A 19,983-nucleotide genomic window follows, 5' to 3' on the forward strand; every position below is an offset into this window, starting at 1 on the left:
TCTGGTTCAGGCCATGATCTCATAGTTCGTGAGTCCAAGCGCTGGAACCTGCTTCAGATTCTGTATCTCCCTCTCTCTGCCCCTCACCTACTTGTGCTCTCTCTCCCTCAAAGAATAAATAAATATTTCAAAAAATTTTTAAAAAAGAATGCCTACTTCACTTTTATTTTTCTTGAGCCTTAAAAATATCTAAACCATAAGGAAGAGAAAAGGAGAGAGAGAAAGGGAGAGGGAGAAGGAAAGAGAAGGAAGGGAGAGGGAGAGACCAGCTATGATGGAATATGAGCATTGGAATAGTGGAAAGAGTAGGGACTTTGGAATTAGAAGGCATGGCACTTAATTCTTGGGCACAGAGATGTTTGGAGAGGATGTTTATAGTCTCTGAATATCAATTTTCCTAGCTGTAAGATATAAAAATATAAGACAGTGTGACAAAAGCCTTTGTAAACCATCAAACACTATACAAATGACAGTTACCATTCTTCAGACTTGCAGAGAGAATGTAAAAACCTTTGTGCTAAGAGAAGGGAGTCAGACCTCTGCGACATCACTGAGTCACATCACCCAGATGCAGATGAACAACCAGGCCACTCTGGAGGAAAGTCACACCGAAGCTGCTAAAACACATGTGTCACACAGGAAATGCCCCGGGGAGAGCAAGCTATGTCTGTTTGGGAGGCTTTCTTAGGTGATGATTGAGCAGCTATTGATGGCATACTTTCTAGTGTTGTTCATAATGAGAAAAAAAATCTATGTGAGGGCTTTGGACGATGGGATTCAAAGGCAGGGAACTAGAAGCAAGAGTGTCTATTCCTTCTGCAAAGAGTCTCTCAAGAGAATGTTGTGGTAATAAATTGAGAAATAATATAAAATGCTCATATGGTACAGAGACCACTCCTTGTCTCCTACCATCAGAGCCATGATGATCACACTACTGCCGTGCTTTGAAAAGAAGGGATGAGAGATGATGCACCATTCTGCTCAATTGCAGCTTTCCCCTCTGCAAATTGCAGTTTTTCCACTCTTTCCCCTCCAAAATACTGATTTCAAATGTCACCTGTCCTCATAGCCTAGACATCTATTTATAATTATACTTAGAGAAGTTCTTTAAACAGCTGAAATCATCTTTCTCCACTTATTTGCTATCTCTCCTTCCCACTAGAATATAATCACCAAGAAGCTACAGACTTATCTTGACAGTGTATCTTCATTGCCTAGAGCAGTGTCTAACACATCATAGGCATTAAAAAAAAATGATGAGTGAATAAATGAAGAAAGTGACAATATTTGGTTACAGTGCAGGTACAGACAATTACCCAAAAGGAAATGATATGATCTTATGATTGTCAACATGCATGGATGGATTCAGATGATATAAAACCTTTGTTTTCCCCAAAATTCCACAGTGATGCCTCTCTGTGGGTAGCTACTAATCTCGTTGAAGTCTAGTCTCCATCCTTATTTTACCCCCTTTTCCTCCTCCTCCCATCTTTCCTCCTGTCTTTGCATCCTTTTGCCCTTTCCCTCACCACCAAATCAATAGTCTCGTTTGTAGCCTGGAGATGAGTTCCAGCTTCCATCAGGGACAGACAATGGTTGGTCCTAATTTCCCAACTAGAAGTAGGCTCAAGTCTTTCAGCCTTAAGGTAGAAATAACTAAAGAAAGAATTTTTCTTGCTCTGTTCATTGCACTTCCATAGCAATTTCCATAGGATATTATGCTAACAGTGTCTGTTACTTTTCTTTAACTCACAGAGGAGGAAGATAAGGGGTAAAAGGAAAGGGCTGGAAGCTGGAGGGGTATAGAAAACCCCACTGTGTGACATGAGCTGATCTCATAGGGATGGCAACTCAAGAACTCTTGAGTCCTTTAAAATAGTGCTTTTTAAATTTTAATGTGCATAGTAATGACCTGAATATTGTTTGTAAATTTTGATTCAGGATTTCCAGTGTGGGGCTCAAGAGTCTGCACTTCTTAAAAGCAGCCAGGTGGTCCATGGGTCCATGTTTTAGTCAATCTCTAAAGAGAAATCTTTTCAGTTTGTACCCCTGCTTTAAAACAGCATTATGTAAGAGAAAGAGCAAGATGAATTTGGAATCAGCTAGAACTGGATTTGAAATCTGGCTCCACTAATTCCTTAAAAGATGTTGGGCGAGGATTATTTTTAAAGTATGACTTCTCTAAGCCTCAGTATCATCTGGAATAAGGGGATGATAATATCTGTCTTACAGGATTGCTATAAAAATTAAATGAATTTCGGTGTTTTTGTTTTTTGTTTTTTTTTTTTCAGAGAGCACTTTAGCATGGGGTCTAGACTGCTCTCTTTCTGCCCATTTTGAATTCTTCAAAATGGCATAGGAGGACTGTCACAATTCAGCCCCAAGTTCTATTTCAAACTATCTGCTTCTTGATAAGTGAAACCATCTATACCCATACAGCTTGCTCTCCACATTAACATAATTTTACTTTTCAACTTCTGCCTTACTTAACTTTATATTCCAGGACATGTTTGCCCAGAAAGATTAAGTTGAAACTATTATCTATTTCAGACCCTCTTGAATTTATTTACCTAAATACTCAATTTGTTCTCATTAGATAAATACCCTCTTGTTAGAAGAATAGATCACTCAACTGGGCTCGTCAAATTATGTTTAATCTTCGAAGATTCTCTTCAAAGTCCCCACCTTATTTTATCCATTAATCTTATGCTGTTATATTATGAACATTGTTCAGGACCAATCAGACTCCCTCATTGAAAGATATACGTTAAATTAGATCCCAAAACCTTACAAATGCGGTTTTGCTCCCTGCTTCCAAGATGCTACTACGATTCTGTCACAGTCGTAAATGGCTCCTCTTACCGCAGTAAGCAAGAAACTTGTCTTTGCTTGATCAATCAAACAGGTTATTTCACTGTTCTTTTCAGAAAGTTGGAAGTCAATAATCTCTTGTATGAAAACGATTATCCACACAAATGTAATTAATTACTTGTTATTTCTTGAAGGTATTATACTTTCTCATAGTTTGTGCTTTTGTACTATTGATTCCTTTTTCCTAGAATATCATCACCTTGTCTTTTATGTAAGTTTCAAGACTCCAGGTAAATGTTGCTTCCTCTTTATTGAAACGCTAACAACATGGATCTGCCATGCTTCTGTGCTTCCATAGCATTTAGAATGCCTTTTCTATAATATCCTATTGTTTTCTGATTGCTTGGGAACACATTTTTCTTTCCTAAAGACATTGTGCTCCCTGAATGTAGGTATTGTGCCATTTCCACCTCTATCTGCGCCTTGAATAATGAAAGAAGATTGCTAATTGATCAATAAATATTTGTTGAATGTCAAATGAAAAACATTTAGCTTAACTATTAGAGAAAGAAATGAGATAAAGAAATTTTTGTCAAAAGGAACTTGGGTTTATTTTCATAAGGATATTTTGTATATCCTCAATTACACTTTCCTTTTTGTTCTAGATAACCCTCTGATGGCTCTGAGGAATGTTAACCTCTGGAGTAGCAGCTCTCAACAAAACATGGTCCTGCTGATGTTTCATGCCTCTGTCGAAAAGGTAATTTCTCATTTCCCTTTCATCTAGTAATTACAGATGACAATTAAGAGCTTGCAGTTGGTCCAGCCCTTCTATGAGCATAGCAGATGGTTTATTTCCTGTCTTCAGGATAATTTTATCTCCTCTGGCATCAAGTCTGGATATAAATGTTGTCAGTTTTATGATATGAAATAGGGGGTCAACATTTTGTTTAGCCCAATCAGACCTGGAAGAAAGACTAAGTTTTATAGTGTTGTGAAATCCATGATGGCTGATAACAACGTATCCTGACATAGTTATGTGTCTGTTTAAGTAGTATTACTCGTGTGCACAACAATGCTTTATTGGATAGCCACAATTAATCCAACATGTGGGCTATTAAAGGTAGCAATAGAATTTTCAAAATTTCCATCTACACGAAAATCTAGAAGTTCCAAAACAGTGTCAGAGTTCATGGCTAACAGGTTTTGACAAGAGCTAAGCTAATGTTTGCATTAGTGAAGCATTTCCTAGGTAACAGCATATTGAGACATCAGAGTTGTTGAGGGAAAAAGTAAAGTCTAAAGAGTATTTATGACAAACAGTTAGCCTGGATTGGTATTCCACACTAGCAGTAGGCTGCTTTTGAAAAGAATGCAAAACTATGTATATTGTATCTCAGTTCCTGATCACTTTGGGTCGGCTGGAGGCATAATTACTTAATAAATAAATTCAGTGTTCAGTAGTGAGCCTCAGCCATGTTCCTACCTTTGACTGCATCTAAGAATGAAAGAAATAACCTTTCTTATTATATAAGCTAGTTAGCCCACTGAGCACTCTGGGTAATATTTGTTTCATATCATAATGATAATAAGCATTGGAACTTATTTATGTTGAGTCCCAATGATTCTGCTTTCTGTGTGGCTTGTGTTAATCATATTTTCAGGAATGTGGGTAGTAATCATAATGGTTTATTATAAATATATTACAATTTTGCCTTTAACATTCATGACCTGTGTGATCCTTGAACAATTCTGTGAGGTAGGAATGTACTCGTTTTACAGAGGAGATGGAGAGTCAGCCAGAAGAAATGACTTTCCATAGGTCACATGGTTGGTGAATGGAGGAGCTAGTGCCAGAACTCCGAGCTCCTGTCTTGCAGAAACGGTGTCCTCTGTCCTACAATACACAGATCCCTGTTAATATATTTTAAGATAATTACAGAAGAGATGTTACAGACCCTTCACACAGAATCTGATCAATGTTTATTTTGAGGAGAGTGCACTAATATAACATTAGTTTTAATTGTGTTCTCCATTTGAGAACAGTAATCATGAAAAGAAATTAAAAGATTGAGTTCAGGATTGATTTTCTTGTGTTTGCAGCAACGATTGCAGCTTCAAGAATTCTGGAGACAGGCTTTTTTTCAGAGATTGTTTTGACTTCTCTGTGTCAGAGTATTAAAGACAATCTCAGCGTTCGGTGCAATATTAATTGTACGGGGTTTGAACTCAAACCTTCTCTATGGATGTGCCTGTGCATTACAAACAGAGTGTCAGGGCAAATAAATACATACTCATGTGTAGCATAATACAAATAATTAATGATACAGATTAACAGTTTCTAAGCATTAGATTGTTCCAGCTCTTACGTGGATACTTGTTTGACATGTAGTTTTCGGTTCATATTTACAATACTACATCGTATAATGGGTGCGGAAACAGGCTCAGTGGAGTAAGGAACTTGTCCAAATTCACACAGGGGTTGGGTGACTGAGTTAGGATTTGAACCCAGGTCTGTCTGATTTCAGAGCCCCTTATGCTCTAAGGCACTGCTTTTCTTTTATCACATCGTGGAGCCTCAGAAATAGGGAGGGACAGATGGAGGACTTCTGATGGAAGGAAGGGAGATGAATGAGTGGGAAGAACAAAGCTTTGTGGGAAGGGGTGCCTGGGTGGCTCCGTTGGTTGAGCGTCCGACACCAGCTTAGGTCATGATCTCACAGCTTCTGAGTTTGAGCCCCACATCGGGCTTGCTGCTCTCTGTGCAGAGCTCGCTTCAGATCTTCTGTTCCCCTCTCTCTCTGTGTCCCTCTCCTGCTCCTTCTTATGCTCTTACTCTCAAAAATAAATAAAACGTTAAAAAAAACAACTTTGTGGGAAAAGAGAGAGGCTGTAGTATGTGCGAACCACATGAGAACAGAAATCAAGAAGATACGGCATCTGGTCCAGACTCTGGTATCAACTAGCATGACTTTGGAGATGTCACATACCTATTCTGTCATTTAATTTCCTTGTTCATAAAATATGGAATTGGGCTTAATTAACAGTTTTCTAGACAGGTTCTGTGAGTTCCAGAGATTCAAAGAGTGACATGGTTTCTAGGAGGGCCGTAAAACAAACAAACACAAAATGCAGCTCACTCCTATATAAAGGAGTAGACAGGGGCCCCTGAGTGGCTCAGTCAGTTAAGCATCCAACTTTTGATTTCAGCTCAGGTCATGAGCTCACAGTTTGTGGGTTTGAGCTCTGTGCTGGGCTCCATGCCCACTATGGGATTCTCTCTCTCCCTCTGCCTCTGCCTACCCCTGGGCCCCACCGAAAGAATATCCTTTGATTCAGAAAGTCTATTTTAAAATTATCCAAACAAATTAATCAGAGCTGCACATAATTTATATGAAGATATTCAGTATAGTAGCAAGATAGTTAACCCAACCCAAGTGTCCAACAGTGGAAAATTGCATATGTTACATATATCCATGCAATAGACTATGTATACTTTAAAAATAGCATTTGTGAAACATACTTAATGCATGAAAGAGGTTCCTTATTTATTGTTAAATAAAACTGCAGGTTACAAAGCTATGTAAGTCTTATGTTGTGTATATTTAGAAAGCTCTTCTCCCACATATCTCTATGGCTGGGTTCCTTCCTTTAAGTTTTTGCTGAAATAGCATCATAATCATACAATATATCTTCCCTACCTCATGTCATCATGGTTTATCTCTCTTTTTTTTTTTAATGTTTGTTTATTTTTTGAAAGAGAGAGAGACAGAGTGGGAGCGGGGGAGGGGCAGAGAGAGACAGCGAGACACAGAATCCGAAGCAGGCTCCAGGCTCCAAGCTGTCAGCACAGAGCCTGATGCGGGGCTCAAACTCACAAGCTGTGAGATCATGACCTGTGCTGAAGTCAGACGCTTAACTGACTGAGCCACCCAGGCACCCCGGTTTATCTTGGCTCTATTTTTTGTTTATTGAATATCTCACTAATGGACATATTATATGCTTTATGACCTATCTCCCCTTCGCTTGAATGCAGGTTTCCTAAACGCAGGGACATTTTCTGTTCACTGCTGTATTCCACTGCCTAAAGGAGGAGCTGACACATAATTAGGACTCAGCACATGATTGCTGAAATGAATAGATAAATATACAAAATATTAATGATTATCTCTGGGTGAAGGGCTTATGAGTGCTTTCTTTTTAACATGTCTTTTTTTGTACTTTTCAAAAATGTTTACAGTGCATACATATTACTTTAAGAATCAGAAACAGATGGAGCAGCTGGGTGGCTCAGTCAACTGAGCTCCTGACTTCAGCTCAGGTCACGCTCTCATGGCTCTTGAGTTTGAGCCCCACGTAGTGCTCTGTGTTGACAGCTCAGAGCCTGGAGCCTGTTTCAGATTCTGTTTCTCCCTCTCTCTCTGCCACTCCCCTGCCTGCATTCTGTCTCTCTCTCTCAAAAGAAATAAAAACATTTAAAAAAAAAAGAATCAGAAATAGAAGAAAAATAGTTTTAAACCTTCACTTATTTTGGAGTGAAATCTACCTCTGTATCTTCTATCTTCTGAAACTGTGCCAAATCAAACACCCATCCAATTACATATAAAAGTCATTATAATATTTCAAATAGCTATTCTCCTCCTCCCTGGCATTCCCCTCTGCACCGTATTGCTACCACCACTCCATGGATGGCCCAAATTCAAGTCTCTTCCCTATCATGGCTGCTTTCATTAATCTCTTCTCTTTCTATGGTAAGGCAAAAGTCACTAGTCAATGGTCTAATCTTAGTAGTAAGCTAAAAAACATGCAATAACTTAGTTCTTTTCACTTCAAAGAGGAACACATTGTTTTGTGGCATTGTGCACTCACTTTTGCCTTATCTGTTGTGTACACACATGTACCTATATGCCTCTTACTGGTTCACCTCACCTACTTCATAACTTGGACTTATCTCCTTATGAAATATAAACAATGGAGTCCAAAATTTAGGTGCACGTAGGGAAGTATTTGCTTAATTCATGTATTTTTAAATGTTTCTAATTTTCAGTGTTCTCAAACCTTGGCTTTTTTTTTTTTTTTTTTTTTTTTCAACGTTTTTTATTTATTTTTGGGACAGAGAGAGACAGAGCATGAACGGGGGAGGGGCAGAGAGAGAGGGAGACACAGAATCAGAAACAGGCTCCAGGCTCCGAGCCATCAGCCCAGAGCCTGACGCGGGGCTCGAACTCAACGGACCGCGAGATCGTGACCTGGCTGAAGTCGGACGCTCAACCGACTGCGCCACCCAGGCGCCCCTCAAACCTTGGCTTTAAAGTCACCGTTAGGGGTGCCTGGGTGGCTCAGTAGGTTAAGGGTCTGACTTTGGCTCAGGTCATGATCTCACAGTTTGTGGGTTTGAGCCCCACATTGGGGTCTGTGCTGACGGCTCAGAGCCTGGAGCCTGCTTCTGATTCTGTCTCCCTCTCTCTCTGCCCCTCCCCACTCATGTTCTGTCTGTTTCTCTGTCTCAAAAATAAATAAACTTTGAAAATATTTAAAATCACCTTTAAAAATATCCAGAAATAAATCAATTAAGGAATGAAATTCATTAGTTTCAATTTGTATTTGGTATCACTGCTAGGAATAAATGGATTCATCTGAGACTGAAACAGAAATATAGTGGAATTTCAAGAAAAGGAAATGGTAGCACCATTTATTTTCTCTCTATACACGTATAAATGAAAATATTTTATATGTTTTCAAAATAATGTGGCTTATGTGTACAATTTTCTTCTAAGTACTTAGCACCAGTTAAATAAGATCATCATAAGTTAAGTCCTTCTTGAATTCAAAATATCTTTTCTAATGAGGGACATGTACTTTGGCTGGGAGATTGTATTTATATATATCAATTTATATATCTTTCTTTATATCAATTTATATCCACATATCCATTTGTCTTAACATCTTTTCTTAGATGTCTCTGGTATCACATATTCACATATCCAAAATTGAGTCCATGATTTCCATCTCAAAACATTTGTTGTTTCCCCTTGAGTTCAGGATAAATTGAGAAATATAATAAGGAAATGTAAGATACAATCCAAATATCACTGCTGCGCATACTCAGGAATCCAGGCTGACAGAATCTCTGATATCTTATAACTATGCTGTCTGGGTCCTTCTGAGTTGCCTAGCAGGAGAGGAACACATGGAGACTCTAGTGTTTCTACCTAGAAGTGAAACTTTTCACTTTTGTTCACATTTTATTGCTCAAAGTAGATCACATGGCCATGCCTGATTCCAGGGAGCCATATGCCCAGAAGGAAGAATGAATGGGAAAGCTGGTGATAACTAGAATTTCTTCCACAAGAAGAAACTTAACCTGTTTCATTCTTTTTACTTGGTTTGATCCATTGGACTTTCGTGTTTCCCGCACCTGTGATCTTGCTCCCCATCTCCACTCTGTGCTGAGGCCTGGGAGGTGATGCGCACTGGGTCTAGAGAAGGCCCAGGCTGTATCTAACCTAGATTTCCCTTCTCTCAACCTTCCTATTATTCCTCCCAAAGCCCTGGAAAAACTTTTTATTTTACTTCCTTCATGGGAGCTGGGGGCATCCCTGAAGCCAAAAATTATATTCTTGCCTACATACACCCTTCCCTTTCTATGATCAATGCCCTAGTCAATTCTTCAAACTTTAGACCGATATTTAAGGGAATTTTTCAGGATTCAGAACACCTCTTTCTCTCTCCAGAAAACCAAGCTTCCAAGAGTACTGCTCTAAATATACCTAGAAAGAAGTCTGATTTGAAACCCAAACCTGAGTAATGTTCCTTTTGTTCTAGGCAAGAACTGCATTTTCCTCAGGAAAAAAACCAAACAAACGCTATTCTTTTGAAGTTTGACAAATTACAAGACAACAAGATTTAGAGAGAATTGAGAAGACATAAGATAGTCTTATGTCTTCATAAGGTAAGTTATTTCTTCTGTGCCTATATCTCCTCTAAGCTACAAGATTCATGAAGGCAGGAAGCAAATTGTTTGACTCGACATTGTTGAAGCAAAATATTATTTGAATAAACGGAGGAATAAATGAACAAGCCAAAGTACATCAGTATTTTGGATAAAACAGGGAATACATTTAAATTTACAATAGGATCCAACATTCTAAAGTTTTTCTCCAAAAATAAAAGGGTGACAAAGTGCTCTGGGTGGACAAGAAGTTCACTCCAGTGAAGGAAAAGAATCGAGATGCACAGAAGCCTGTGCAAAGTGGCAACGTCAGAGGACAGTGAGGCAAAGCAGGAGCCACTGAAATATCATCTGACCCAACATTGGGAATTTGTCCTAAGTTCCTTGAGGAGGGAGGCTATGGAAATCAAAAAGAGCAGCTTGCCAGGGACTCCATATGAGAAGATGTATTTTCCCTCAAATAAACACTGCAGGACTGGCCAGAAGTGGGGGTGGGGTGTTCATTTTCCAGTTAAAGGGCCACAAGGTGGTGGGAGCAGAGCACATGGAGAGGTGGTAATGGCTGAGACAGCAGCTCTGTTGACCCCACAGCACTCTTGAGGTCTAGATTCGGTCCTTACTCATTTTGGATCAAAATCCACCAGAGACTGTACGGGAAATGCAAAAGACTTGGAATCCTCTTGTGACGAGTTCAAGGGCCACAGGTCATCAAGATTAACTACCCATAAGAGGCTTGAGGGACCTCAGCAAACAAAGGTCACACATTGAGGCTGTCATTGCTACATCCTTGCAAAGCTTCTCTCAACACACTGAACAATTAGATGAACGAGGTCTCCTTATGAGAGGAAATTCCACAAAACCCTGTAGGGATGTGTTGAGAAACTGCACTACAACTATTCACTGGGATTTGGAATGATTTTTTCCAGATTTTATCACTTATCAGCCACCAGAAGGTAGTTCAACAGCATTAAAACCTTGATGGCACGAATATGACAATGTACAAAATCAACCCAGGTGAACTTTGAACTTTCAGTCTACGAATACATGATATTGATATCATTTCAAGTCCAAAATACCCAGTTCTCGGCTATGATATCATTGGCAAAAACTGTCCAGAATTTGAAATTGGAAATTTCTTTGTGACCAAATGTCATGGACTTAGTATAAAAAATTATCCAGCTGGTTCTGATCATAAGAGTAAAACTGTCTCCAGTTCCCAGAAGCCTACACTTGTCTATTTATTTCATGATTGTCTATGGAGAGTGAAGTACTATTTTTATGCATGTTAACTTTCTTCTTATGAAGTTATCATTATGTAAAATTAAATTATAAAAAGTGACCACACTCAATAAATTTCTAACCTAGAATTTTTGTTATCCCCTCAAAATAAACAAGTATTGGAAAATGTCTGAAGGGATCTTAGAATATGATTTTTTGAAAGGTGATCAAGTAATTGCATGACAAGTAACTGTAGAGTTTGTTCATTTGTTTTTTTTTTTAATGTCTATTTGTTTTTTGAGGGAGAGAGAGAGAGAGAAAGAGAGAGACAGAGTGTGAGCTGGGGAGGAGCAGAGAGAGAGAGGGAGACACGCTTCAGGCTCTGAACTGTCAGCAGAGAGTCCGATGTGGGGCTCGAACCCACAAGCTGTGATATCATGACCTGAGCTGAAGTCAGATGCTTAACTGACTCACTCAGCACCTCAGATTCAGTTCATTTGTAAGAGAGTTGCCAGACTTCGCAAATAAAATATAGGGCACACAGTTAAATTTTTATGCCTCAAATGTACATCTGACATAGAGTTTGGTCATGAAGGGTGACCCTGATGATTTTTCTAAGTCCACCTCCAAAGGCCAGGACCAATCTCTAACATACTTATGTTAAAAAAATTATTTGTTCATCATAAATTCAAATTTAATGAGCATCCTGTATTTTATTTGGCAATCCTAATTTGGAGGAACGGGCTGCTTGCCATGGCACTAAAAGTACTATTGTAATTTTTCATTCTGCATTATATTTATACCATTAGTCTTATTTATAAGAGAGGAAAGCAAATTTAATTGGATAGCAAAATATCACTGAATGAGATTACTCTGGATTTTTACTCTATCAACGTTTTCCTTTGCTAATGCTGAGATCTGTATTAGTTGGAGAAGAGGATTTGTTGTGAAGTACTTTAGGGTGGTGTAGCCCAAGATTTTGTAAATGGGAACCGTCTCAAAAGAAATTCTCTACACCTGTGAGGCCTCATTTTGACCAGCCATAGATTTTCATTCTAGCGCTTGAAAATTCCCAATGAAAGAGAGGAGACAGCTTAGATTTACCTCCACTTAGATCCTGGAAGTTCAGAGCTTTGCATCTTTACAGGAATAAATGTTCTCATTTCATTAATTGGCTCAGGGAATTTAGGTCAGTTTAGTGATCTATCACATATTTATGGTGAAAGCAAGTGTACATTGCAAAGCCTCTTGAATTCTTAAAGAGCAGAGAACACTATTTAGAGAATAACTCACCTTTGTTTGGTTTTACTATTTGTAATAATAAGAGCTCCAATTCATTCAACACTGACTATGTTACAGGCACCGAATAAATGATCTAGAGTCATTATTTCTCTTATCCTCACAACATTGCTCTCAGGTATTTTATCTCCAATTTATAAATAAGTTTTAATTTTCACCGTGGTTCACACAATTGCCAAGTGCAGAGCTTGATTGTAAACCAAGTTGTTATGTGAAAGCATACATTTTAACCACCGCACTGCACTTCTCACCAATTTGTGTGTTGCTTTTGCTTTACAGCATGAGATGACTGCTAGCAAGGCCCTCACAAATAAGCCCCTTTACTTTCTTTCACTCAGAGTTACAACTTCTTTCCCCAAATGCCAGGCATATTGAAGCTTTGCTCACTTGGAACTTAGACAAACAGGCCACATGCATTCCTCCAAGGCACTAGGGAAAATGGAACAGTGAATATTTTTCTGCCTAAAATGAATCACATTTTATATCGACTGATGGGTCCAGCAGTGAAACTCTCAAGTTTTTGCTTCAGGGTCAAATTCCTTAAAAGGAGCTTATGCAGGCCCAGCCTGGCTCACAACCTGCCAGAGGTGTCATGGATGATTTGATGGTAATCACACTCCATGAGGAAGATCAGCATGTTTGTAAAAGCCACAAGTCCAAAACCAGTAGTTAAGGGAAAGTAATGAGAGTACTGCTGGAAGAAGATATTGGGAAGTGATTGAAATCGTTCTAGCTTTCAACAGCTAGTGAGATTAGCCTATGGATGAGTCCCTCTTCCTCAAGAAAACTAAGGCAGAGCGTGAATAATCTGCCTTTAGCATCATCAGAATCACCTTGATTGGAAAACTGACAGCCTCGCGATTGATACAAAGCACTTATTTTCTTTAAGGGAAATACTATTGACCTTTAATAATCAGGAAAATACAGATGAGAGGAGAAATAAAACAAAGGCACAATTTGTGCTAGTTTACTTCTGTGGTGCTGTTGACACTTCATTGTATGTTATTATTATGCCAAAAAGACGGCTCTAACATTAACATTTTGCAGGATACCTTTCATGCACAATTTGCTTTGTGTTAAATGCTACCCCGGTGTCCAGAAGATTTAATGTGCCTGTGCTGCTTGTCCATAAACTTTGGCCACAATTGCTATCATTGGCATAATTAAGGAAATATGTGAAGTACTTTATTGACATCATTACTCTATAGTCCTTTGGGCAAAGCCTGTGAGACAAGTCATTTTTGTCATCTATTTCTATTGATAATCTCTTAAACTTTTTTTTTTTTTGAGAGAGAGAGAGAGACAGAGTGAGTGTGAGCAGGAGGAGGGGCAGAGCGAGAGGGAGAGAGAGAATCTTGAGCAGGCTCCATGCCCAATGAAGAGCCTGACCCAGGGCTTGATCTCACAATCTGGGGGATCATGACCTTAGTTGAAAATGAGAGTGGGACTCTTAGCCGACTGAGCCACCCAGGACCCAGGAACCCTATTATTGATAAACTGTTAAAATAGAGTCCAGTATTTAATAAAGGTAATGTGCATACAGCTGGAAGTCAGAATATTTATTTGGAATCTAAACTCTGCGATTGACTCCGTGTATGATCTTGGGACTTAACCTTAGTGAGCTTCTACTTCCTACTCTGCAAAATATGGCAGCTTGATTGGAAACTTGAGCCATTCCATCTAGCCATCACATCTAATGACACTTGTACAAGGGATAGCAATTTATGTCATTCTGTTTAACCAAGATCAAGCACTTGCTGAATGCCGGGCACCAACATTTCCTGCCCTGAGAGGAGACCCAAGGCTTTAGCAGCAAGCAACAGGTGCCACTAGAGATCTGACTCCAGAAATAGTCAACTAAGTCCTCTAGCCCACTGTTTGCATTGTTGTTTTGGCAAGCTTCGCCGTCATTTAAAAAGTGCTAGGTATTACAAATGGAACCTAATTGTATAAAAAATTTTGAGAACTTGCAGAAGCTTTTGGACTGAATTGAAGGATCTAAGATATCTGAGCACTTGGGCTATGCTTGGAATATGCACATGGTAGGAGTTCAACCAATACTAGAATGAATGGAGACACCTAGATGGCTCAGTCAGTTAAGCGTCCAACTCTGGATTTTGGCTCAGGTCATGATTTCACAGTTCATTGAGATCAAGCCCTACTTGGGCTCCACACTAATAGTACGGAGCCTGCTTAAGATTCTCTCTCTCCCCGTCTCTGCTCCTCCCTCCCCCCATGTGTGCACATATGCTCTCTTTCTCTCAAAATAAATAAGTAAACTTAAAAATGATACTAGTATGAATGAATTAATTGAAATATTGGGATAAGAATTTCACATTTGATTAAGTTTCCAAAAATGGAAACATCTTCTCCATGTTTAGCAATATCATCCATACTCCATAGAAATTTGAGAAATAGTGATATTCATATATTGTATGATGTTTTATGGTTTGTATTTAACATTCATTTATGTTGTTTTATTTGATGCTATTAAAGCCATGTTGGTTGGTAAAGGAATTATTACATCCTTCAGTTTTTTTTTTTTTTCAGGAGAAAACTAAAGTGCCAAGAGTCTAAGTTAGCTGCCAAGACTCTATGGTAACAAGTGGCAGGAGGATATGCATTCTTTTCCACCACACAGTTGTGTTTCTATCATAGTTTTCAGCTGTCACTGAATGAGATAATATATACAAAGTGCAAGACACAGGAGGCAGTGCAGTATAAAATTCATTTCTCCCCTTTCATTCTCTGCTTATCCTGTGGAAAGGCTAGAAAAGAACTTATTTGAGTGGCATGATTCACTTTTCAGGGACTATTGAATGCCTACCAACAGCCAAGAACTATGCCAGGCTTGGAGATACACATGTGAGCAAGGCTCAGTCCTTAGCTTCAAGTTGCTTACTCTCTACTGCAAAAGACAGACAAATTAGGGTATTTTCCAAAAATGTAGTCCTTATTTGGAGAAGTACCTCCTGTGAGCTAAAGAGAGATACCATATCAGTCTTGGGGCAGTCACAAAGACTAGCCAAGAAAGTAACTATCTGACATTTGGCTTTAGCAAGGCTGTGGTGGTATAAAATGTGTCCACAAGTTCTTTGACATTCCCTTCAAGAGATGGCGTTTAATTTGCCTCCCTTGCGTGTAGACTGGACTTACCGACTTAATAAAAAAAAAATATGGCCAAAGTAATGGTGTTTCACTTCCAAGACCAGGTCATAAAAGACACGTGGCTTCTGCCTTGCTCCTTCTCAGACCTTTTGTTTTGGGAGAAGTCAGCTGGCATGTTGTTGGGATGTTCAGGAAACCACATGGAAAGTCTTATGTGATGAGGAGCTGATACCTTTGTCAAAAGGAGGCAAAGGACTGAGACCTGCTGCCTATAGTCATATGAGTGAGCCATCTTGGAAGTGAATTCTCCATCCCAAGAAAAGCTTTGGATGACAGTATCCCTGGCCAACAGTTTGACCACAATCTTATGAAAGACCCTGAACCAGAATCTCCCAGCTGAACTGTTTCTAGACTCCTGACCCACAGAAACTATGAGATAATAAATATTTGTTGTTTTAAGCTGCTAAGTTTGGTTACTTTGTTACATGAACAGTAGGTAACTAATATGCAACAAATGGTAGGGGTCTCATGAAAGTGTTCAGGGTTGAGGGAAGAGCGTGTGCTGAGATCAGGAAGGGAGAACATGACATGTTTGAGGAAATGAAAGCACATAATACTACTGGCGACTCAGTTTGGGGCTGAAGGGATGGGAGAGTTGGGTAATGAGGTAAGCAGATCATGAAAGGTCTCATAAAACATGGAAAGGAGTTGGGAGTTCTTCCTGTGGCCTGTAATATTTACAAATGAGGAAACTCACAGGTATGGTATAATTGGCAGAAAGTATATGCTCTTTTAATTTTATTCTGCTCTCTTCTCTAATAACATGATTTCTTTCTGGCTAAAAGTCTTGATGAAATGTATAGCCGTTGTAAAGGAACTCAGAAAAGTAGAAGCCACAAATTACACGGGCCTTGAAAAAGAGGAGGTTAGGGACCAGTGTTGCACATAGTTCTTTTGTCAGGGCTGGGAAGGATAGTGGCCAGGGGCTTTATTTGGGAAACTTCTTGAAACCCTACATGTTCCATATCTCAAGGACACACTGGGTCCAAGGAAGAGGAGGGTGAGGGTGGGCTTACTCTGCTCTAGTAATATTGGAGTTGCTAATGAACTATAATCGAAATGGTATTTCCTTCTGGTAAGTTACTGCTTGTAATCCCAGGAAGAGATTGTTCAGTTGTTCTACATTTGGGTCATTTTACCATCATACCTAAAATGTGCAGTGCTGTCAAAAGATGAAAATAATGTTTGAAATGATCCTATGAATGGGCATTACCCCTGCGCTTATCTAAAGCTTGTCTTCACATTTGTCTGGTCCACACGTTTGTGCCATTAGTTTGGGGTAGCTGGTGAGAACACAGTTGCTACTTCAGGTATGTTTTCTTCTGGCCGTTTCTATCAAGAATATTTAACAGGCAGTGTATTTGAAGGTAGCGTAAAGGGGCAGGTGCCACAGGCCAGGCATTTAGTGTGTGCTGGTGAAAGCAGGTCAGGCAGTGGAGTAGGAGAGTCCATTCTGCATGCTAAAGAGCAGTTGCTACTCAACTGCTGCCAGTTACTGTCATCCAGAAAAGCAGGTCTTACAACCCCAGAGTTTCCTGTTTTTCAATACAAGCCAGGAATCCAAATTTTTATGTGAAATTTCCTGCTTTTTAATTACTTAAACTGAAAATTTGGTTTGTTAAATTGCATGTTAGCATTGAACAAGCAGAGAATAATTAAACACACACACACACACAAGCGCACACGTAGTTTAGATGTAGCTCATGAGCTCCCAGTTTGCTCTCTCTATTATAATTAACAGCTCTGCCTCCTCAAAATTCATATTCCAAAAGCAGCCAGAGTGTTGCAACTAAAACACAATCCTGTCTACAGTCCTTCACCTTTTACCTCCTTCCTTTAAAGTTTAATTTATGCTCAGCTTTCATTTTTAATGAGAGAGAGAGAGAGAGAGAGAGAGAGAGAGAATGCACACATGAGCAGGGGAGAGGGGCAGAGGAAGAAAGAGAGAGAATCCCAAGCAGGCTTCATACTCAGCATGGAGCCCAACATGGGACTCGACCCCACGACCCCGGGATCATGACCTGAGCCAAAATCAAGAGTCAGACCCTCAACCAACTGAGCCTCCAGGGTGCCCTGACACTCAGCATTTAATAAGTATTATGGGTATGTGTGTATGTGTGAATGTGGTAAGGAACAAATTTTTTACAAGTGTGAAGTGGTATTACTCAACTAGTTAAATTTATGCTTAGTGTTTAACTAAAGCAAAATTTAATTCAGAATCATGATCTCTGGAAAGCTTGTATTATAAGAATCTGCATAGGTTACTATTTCCTAACTTGATTTCAGCTTATTGATGGCTAACAGCTTATATATGTGTTCCCAGAAGGTAGCATTATATAGCTAGCACATATATAGTTTATGGTACAAAAGAAAGAATAAATAAATGAATATGGATAAAAAGAAGAATGTGATCCAACTTCCTTGGTTCCTCATCAACCTCTTGGCTATTTTCCCCAAAATAGAAATAGAGGGCAATAGGTTCTATCTTGGTTTCTTATGAGGATTTTTCCTCACCACCCACACATTCCTATTTCTAGTATAATATGTACTCTCTGAGAGGAAGGGCACGAGTGATCTACGTCCCATAATAGTGCTGCTCTGAACAATACGATGCCATGTTTACCCTTCCTGGCCCCTCAGGATACAGTTCAGTTTCTTGGCTGTTACTCACTAGAACTATGTGTTCCTTTCATTTGGTACTAGAAAGTAGAATGCAAGTTTTAGTTTGCATTTTTCATTACTGGCTCAACAATATGGAACAAAAAAGATTTCTTTCTGACATCTCTCTTCAAGATAAGAAAATTAAAAGGTTGGGCTTCAGATACAAAAGAGAAGGGAACAAACCAAAATTATCTCGTCCTTTGTGTGCAACATATGGTAGAATTGGCTCAGATTTAATTCTGAAGAAAATGAGAACATCAGTCAAGGACAATGCAATTGCAGTGACTGTTTATGCCTCAGTGAGAGATATCACCATAATATGAATCGCCAGTATTTGCAGTCACTGCTCTTGGAGCTCAAGAAAATGTGAGCCCTAGGTCTTATATGAGAAATTTATAATGGTGTGAAGGAAGTTTCCAATATATATCTCTCCACAAGTGTATGAAAGGTGCCCATATTTGCAGATTTGGTAGCACCTATCCAAAAGCTTGATGGAGAGGAAGAAATCACATTGAATACATGTATCAATTAAATGGAAACTAAAAACTTCTCAAAAAAAAAAAAAAAGGCAAATGCCTGATAGGAAGACATTAAAATCATCAGGCAGATTGTATGCCATTCTCCGTAGGTCAATGACTTTAGCTCTGTCAGGATCCACTGTGTGCACAGACCCTGTCCTTGTTGAAAAGCGTACATGAAATCAATACTTACAACCATAGTGGGATCTCTATGGAAATGCAAGGTGTCATCCCATTTCCTGAAATTATGAACGAGAAAACAAAGTTAAGACATATCCAGATCCGACAGAGAAAATTCATATTGTCAGAAAATTAGAAATAGAGCAACAATATGAAAGTACTTAATATCATTGAATTATACGCTTAAAAAAGAGAGAGAATGTTAAAAGTAGAAAGGAGGGCTTGGTGTATAGTATCGGCCCTTTCTTCTCAGATGAAGAAAATGAATTTTTTGAAGGTTAAATGTACTTGGTAGGAAGTTGTGGGGCTTGCCAGGGGTTTTATCAAGTGATAGAGGAAAAACTTCCCCACTGAAAAGTGTTGTGATTATATTCCACAAGTCATGTTTGTTCAAATCCCCATTTCAGATATATTGAGCACATAGCAAGTGCTGGACACTGGACAGTGGTTGGATATGAGTGAAATGCTGCCAGTTCAATTGTAATGGTTAGAAGCAATCACCTCTTTTGAAATTGATGGGAGCTCCTCAGATCTCAAATGCTAAAACATGTGCAGTTAAAACAGATAATTAAGATGGCATTTAATTTCTCACTATTACCTTTTAGCAAGGGATGAGATATTAGAAAACTTTAGTCTTTATCTTTCAAGTTATTATAAGAAAACCTTGCAACAGAGATGATGAGGTCCAAGTGAGAAGGGAAGTAATTACAACATTTTTAAAGTTTATTCATTTATTTTGAGAAAGAGAGAGAGAGCGTGAGTGGGGTAGGGGCAGAGAGAGAGGGAGAGAGAGAATCCCAAGAAGGCTCTACACTATTAGCACAGAGCCTGACATGGGGCTTGAACTCACAAACTGTGAGATCATGACCTGAGCAGAAACTGATGTGGATGCTTAACCGACGGAACCACCCAGGTGCCCTAATTATAAAATATTTTTTACACAACTCGAACCTTATGAATATTAGAGCTATAGGTATATATATGTGTGTGTGTGTGTGTGTGTATAAATAAATAAATTTATATATATATATATATATATATATATATATATATATATATATATATATATATATATATATATAAAGGCCCTGTTCTTAAAGAACTCATAGCCAAGTCCAACGCATGCAGGTGGAGGAACGCCAAGAACTCTACATTACTCGAGAAAGATTTTATTTT

At 38.9% G+C, this 19,983-nt stretch overlaps 1 long non-coding RNA gene across 7 annotated transcripts in view; it reads left to right on the top strand.

The window, feature by feature from the left end:
- LOC122227565 overlaps positions 1–19,983 on the top strand; it is a 90,709-nt gene that overhangs the window by 49,330 nt on the left and 21,396 nt on the right. For 4 of the 7 annotated variants that reach the window (XR_006206126.1, XR_006206125.1, XR_006206124.1 and 1 more), the window contains exons 2-3: positions 3,477–3,571; positions 9,637–9,763. This is a non-coding gene — a long non-coding RNA (uncharacterized LOC122227565). Of the gene's footprint in view, positions 1–3,476; positions 3,572–9,636; positions 9,764–10,689; positions 11,103–12,559; positions 12,731–12,809; positions 13,377–19,983 lie in introns of those variants that run through there. The other 3 variants (XR_006206128.1, XR_006206130.1, XR_006206127.1) reach the window with 3 other exon arrangements.

This window comes from Panthera leo, chromosome C1 (assembly GCF_018350215.1).
Source record: "Panthera leo isolate Ple1 chromosome C1, P.leo_Ple1_pat1.1, whole genome shotgun sequence".
NCBI lineage: Eukaryota > Metazoa > Chordata > Mammalia > Carnivora > Felidae > Panthera > Panthera leo.